Consider the following 6,415-nt stretch of genomic DNA (forward strand, 5'->3'; position numbering starts at 1 on the left):
TAACGTCCGAATACTGGTCAATATACCAGTAGCTGCCATTTTTAATGTTATGTCATTATCAACCTAACATGTCGAACACTGGAACATTTACCTTAATATATACTCTGTAAAAAATCAAGCGTCTATCTATCATAACAGCTCACCTTACAATTGTAAGTGTCATGCAAACTTTTGCGTAAAAGTAATATTTGAACCAATTCCTATTGTGATTGCAGTTTTAATACCCCGTGGGTAGCGAACTCTAAAAATGCCCTACACTATGAAGTGCTATTAACATTTTCCTCAGCGGATAAGCGAGATATTATCTGCTTAAGATCAAGTTACGACGACGCTGTCGGCAACAGATGCTCCTCACTTCCTGTGCACACTTACTTATTTGGTAACCGCGACTGCCGGATGTAGGGTCCGGTATCGGTCAAACTAAGAAAAAATATGCACGGCGATGACCAGATATCGGAATTTTTACGGCAATTCTGAGCGGGGTTCTCTAATGTTTCATCGATTTTTTTTTCTAAAATAATTAATTTCCCAACAGTTATACTTATATGGACTAACGGTAAGTACTTCGGGATTGTTAAAAAACTAACCTAAACTAACATACCGGGTATGGCCTGTAATGCGAGCAAAAAATTAAAACAGATCGTCCTGAGGGCTATCGTTTTTTGTCTCACTAGATGGCGCACTGTTGCGTGAGGTTTTTAAGTATGGCTTTCAAAGTCTGTTATTACGGGCGTAAAGACAAAGTTTAGATTATAATCATATTTAATACCTTAAAACCGTACCATAAAAATATCGAGCATGCCACAGTGTTGCATAGTCCCCGTTTTGTTCGGAAAAAAGGGAGGAAAAAGGTTTCCGAAAAACAAAACTGTCTCAAAACACAGACATTCATTGCCCCGGAACGCATATTTGCCATAATTAATTTCAGATATTGCAAAATATTCACAAAATTATTCTAATTATAAATAAACCCGCGTAGCTTACTCAAAAACTATGAGATTTGACATTTCGGAGACCTCACGCTACACTAGCGCCTCTAGTGGCGAATTCATACGCGATAGCCCTCATAGAACAACATTAGTTCAGCGATTTTTTAAAATAATGGAGTATTTGAATTTGCCCTTTTTCATACAAATTAAATATTGCTATCAACGTACGCCATCCTAGAACACAACTGACGTCACCTGTCACGCTCACGCTACAGACATCAAGCATTTTGCTTTACATTGCTTCTTCGAATAAACTTAAAAGTGTAATAAAAATTAAAAAACTAATTATTTTTAAAAGTTGCTGAACCAATGTTGTTCAGTTTAAGGAGTATGATCTATATTTTAATTATTTTCTCATATTACACGCCACACCCGGTATAAGGTTCTTCACAATAGTCCTGAAATAACTAGTCACAGTTTCAGAAAAAAGCCGTCTATCCACTAGTCCCATTGAGTTGTCCCATCATGGGACTACTGGGATTATTACGTCCCAGTTGTCCCATGGGACAAGTGGCACTAATATTTTTATCATATTATTGTCCCAAAAGTCCCATTACCGTCATGCTCAAATGGAACTCATAATGGGTGCGATCACAGTAGGACACTTTTTAGAAAAAAAATGTGCGGTGTGGTTATTATTGAAATTAAATGTTTTATAACTCGATATTACATTATTTATTACAGCATATTTGCTGCCACTACATGTAAAAGTTGAAGTACGCTCTTCAATATATGTTTACAATGTCCCCAGCATGATAGTCACTGAAGTCGTTCAAATTATCGTCCGCTTCTGCAACTTTACTCCACTACACATACTCACAGGTAAACCTGCACAAACCTGCGAAGCTATTCAATGGAGTGTGTGAAGTACCCGATCCGCACTGGGCCGCGCGGGGACTATGACTGAAGGCTCTCTCATTCTGAGAGGAGGCCTGTGCCCAGCAAAGGGACGTATATAGGCGTGGATGATGATGATGATTTTTTTATATTCGACTGGATGGAAAACGAGCCAGTGGGTCACCTGATGGTAAGAGATTACCACCGCCCATAGACACCTGCAACACAAGAGGAATGCAGATGCGTTTCCAACCTAGAGGCCTAAGATGGGATACCTCAACTGCCAGTAATTTCACCGGCTGTCATACTCTCCACGCCGAAACACACAAATGCAAGCACTGCTATTTTACGGCAGGATTAGCGAGCAAGATGGTGGTAGCAATCCGGGCGGACCTTGCACAAGATTATACCACCTGCAAACATGATGATGACTTATCAGTAATGGTCACTAATTTTTTACTACCTATTTATATATTTTTTATTTGAGCCGCCATTCGCTTTAAGATAGCGCCGATCACGCACGTGAAACTGTTTGGAAGAACTATGTTCGCGGCTAGTACGTAAAAGTGACGTCTGTCGAACGGCGACCGGCGGAAGTTGCAAAATAAATGATCTAACAAAGAAGCACGCGTGACAGTACCGCATTTCAATCTGCTGTCTTTTTTCAGTTCGGAGAGTTGCTAGTAGTTTGTGTGAACATAATGTGTGATAGTTTGGTGTAATACGAGCTGAAACGTTGTCCTTAACCAGGCAGCGTGACTGATTCAGCAAAATATAAAATAAATACATGGGCGATCTGCGTTATCATCTCTATACGACGACAGCTAATTCGTGGCTTGTTCCCGACTAGACTGTGTTTGTGTATTGGTGGTGACAAAGCGATAGCCGAGTCCGCGTTCTTTTCAGAACGAGACTTTTAACAAAATATGACAATGCTGCGTTATCAATTCGATACGGTTCGGCTGATTCGGAGACTTGTTCACGATTAGACTGGTACTCGTGTCGGTGGTAGCGTGCAGTGGTCGAAGCGAGTCGTGCCCTTATGAGGGCAAGACTAAATGAATAATATTGATGTGATGCACATGAAATCGACATGCCTGCGCAGGTTATGTCGGTCCAAGTGGCTGTGGGTACGAGCTCCCTAATGCCGAGCGTATGAATTTTTTCCGCAACTGTGCCAAAAGTAAAGTACTAATCGTCTTTACTGTTGTGATTACTCTAGAGCTAATACATGCAATCAGTACTCTGACCAATGTTGGGACGAGTGCTTTTATGAGATCAAAATCAACCAGGTGAGGGCCTCGCGTCCGAAGTTGGAACATCTTGATGATTTTCCAAGAAAGGGAATGACGAAAAATAACGAAACGGGTCTCGTACGAGGCCCAGCAAATAAAATGAGACTAAATATTTTAACAAAGGAACAATAGGAGAAAAAGGCTAGTGCTAGTAACATACTAGAACTGTTGCCTGAATATATTTCCTACCGCCCTACTGAGTTCTAACCGTAAATATATTTGCTTCGCATAACGCCGTTGGCGTTGCTGGGAAGTTGACGAACTTTTAGTCATTCTAAGTGAAAGTCGTAACAAGGTCTTCATGAGCAAACCTGCGGAAAGATCATTAACGTATTGCGTGCTTGTTCACACAATGCATGCGTACCAAAAACAGGCTGATACTTCTTATGCGCACTTTTACGGGAGAGCGTGCTTTAATTTGTGCGCTCGCGTCAGACGCGCGACGTGTCGCTCGAAGAACGGGGTAGAAATCCGCGTCCCGTTCTCACGACGCGTATGCGCTCTTGAACGTCAACCGTAGTGTCTCTGAAGTTAATGCTGCATGCGGTTTTATTATTTATTTTACAAATTTTTGTTGTATTTTCATAGTGTGAACTGCAGGACATACTTGGAAATTGACGATTCGAACGCACATAACGGTCTTTGGATAATTATCCAGGACCACTCCTGACTGAAGGTCAACTGTAACATTATTGCTTCTTAGGCGTGCAATTTGAAATTTCACGCTAGAAGTTTCACTGTGGGCGCTCTGAAAAGCGAGTAATGTGTCAGTTTAAATATAAGAAATATACGTTTGGCGTGTTGTATACGCGTCAGTAAAACTCGCGCAGCGCGCTCACACACCACTGTTGCGGTGGTTAAAGTAGCGTAGCGTGGCAGTTTTGCTGATGCATACACCAAGTAGAACGTATGTAGGCGAACGAAGAAGAACGGCGAAGGAAGAGCGTAACGCTGTTGTCATAGCGCTGACCGGACATCTAACTGTTTGTTAAGTTAATTATAAGAGTAATATCTTAGTCAATCGCTCATCCAACAGAATAATGGCATATTTCCAAAAAACACAAGTTATAAACTTTGAATTAACGGTTTGATATCATTAAATCACTTTCTTGTGTAATCGTCAAAAAGCAATTGTGTCGATGTCCAGTTGGATGAACGAAATTGTTTTTTTTATGAATGTACAATAATATAATAAAGAGCTAAAAAGTTTTGTTTGTTTTATTTGTAAGGTATGTTCTTTAGAACTACTGAACCGATACTAATACTGAACCGATAATAATATGCACTGTGGAAAACAAAGCCCTTTACGGGCGAATAATGTTCTTTGAAGATCAGCACATAAATAAATGAAACGTGTGTGTGTATGCATGTATGTATGTATGTATGATATCTCGTCATTCAAAAACCCATGAAATTAACAGATATAATAAGAGAAATGGATAGGAACAAAAAGTAAACTGTAGGCGATGAATAGCCCCCATATATCTTGAACCAGTAAGTAATTAGAATTTTTGTCTGTTTGTCTTGCTAATTCTAGAAACTACTGACCGAGTTTTCCGGATGCTTTTAGTTTCACAAAAGGGGCCTGAAACTGTAGTTTTATATATCTCCTCATCAAAATCGGACAGCACGAAGATAAGCGATTGTAATAAAATGATGAATTGAATCGCTTTTGCTTAGTTTTAATTTTTTTTGTTATTACACGAATCCGTAATTCTGGACTTGCATTTTTTATCATTTGTTTTTTTTTAATACATGAACCCGCTCTTTGCCAGTACAAAGAAAATATTTCCCGTCACTTCCGGACGTATTTTTTTATCGTTTATTTTGTTCATTACACGAACACATTACACTCAATTTTTGACACCATTACCGCAACCTATTATAAGAAACGTTTATATGTAGGTTTTCTTCCTTACACCATGAACTATTCATTCGTTAGTCATGTTTTTCAGGGTTCCGCTGTGAAACTGACAAAAACAAAACCTTTATAGTTTTGCATTGTCTGTCTGTCTGTCCGTGAATTTTTTCAAACACTCTTAGTACCAGAAAGCTTTAATTTGTCGAGCGAATGCAATGATCACGCTCAAAGGAGATAATACAATAAAATTTAAAATATACTTTAGGACTATGTACTTGTACAGTCGCCATCAGGTATTTAGGAGCGGATTCGCGCGGTATAGTTTTTGTGATAAGGACCTAAAAAATTGTGGGTGAAGTGCCTTTGAGACCTAAATAAAAAACACCGTACTACCATCAGTGGTACTATCTGATGGTACCATGGCAAAGAAGGGCGGATAACGGTAGTTCAACTTTTGGAACTACACTCTGATAACGGTAATGGGACTTTTGGGATGAAAATATTAGTGCCACTTGTCCCATGGGACTACTGGGACGTAATCGTCTCAGTAGTCCCATGATGGGACTACTCAATGGGACTAGTGGGACAGACGGGAAAAAAGTCGTTTTATATGAAACAGGTTGGGAACCAATCATTTGGGAAGAATATTTTCGGTGAAAAGACAGGATCACTCTAATCTAAGCTGTCATAGGGACTTCAGATCTCTGGCAATGACGTGGAAGACGTGAGAAGTGGTATTGTCTAACGCACGATCGCGTTAAGCATCTCTTTTTATCCTCACCTCATACCGTGTGATAAAAAGGCGGTGATAAAATATTATGATTGCGAGTAAATATATTAGGCAATAAGATCTTCAAAATTGTCTTTGAAGGTCTATATAGTACCTAATTCTAATTGTCAGTAGACTACCTATAAATAAATAAAATAAATATCATGGGATACTTGACATCAATTGACCTAGTCCCAAAGTAAGCAAAGCTTGTCCTATGGATACTAGGCAACGGATAAACATACTTATGTAGATAAATACATACTTAAATACATATTAAACATCCAAGACCCGAGAACAAACATCCGTATTATTCATACAAATATTTATGACTAGCCGGTACCAGCGACTCCGTCCGCGTAGAATTCGGATTCCACTGTCCCGCGGAGCTAAGCGATTTTTCAGGATCAAAACTATCCTATGTCTGTATAACCGAATTTCATCGAAATCGGTTCGGCAAACAAACAACAAATAAATAAACAAACAAACAAACCTGACAGACTTACAAACTTTCGCATTCACAATATTAGTAGGATAGGATACGTGAACTCATCATAAGACAATCGTTGTTTAAAAATATTAGAAATAGTTATTACATCCATGGTAATGACATCCATAGTAGTGACTATGTGCACAAAAATGAATACCCATTTAAATTTCATTC

This window comes from Choristoneura fumiferana, chromosome 9 (assembly GCF_025370935.1).
Source record: "Choristoneura fumiferana chromosome 9, NRCan_CFum_1, whole genome shotgun sequence".
NCBI classification, from domain to species: Eukaryota; Metazoa; Arthropoda; class Insecta; order Lepidoptera; family Tortricidae; genus Choristoneura; species Choristoneura fumiferana.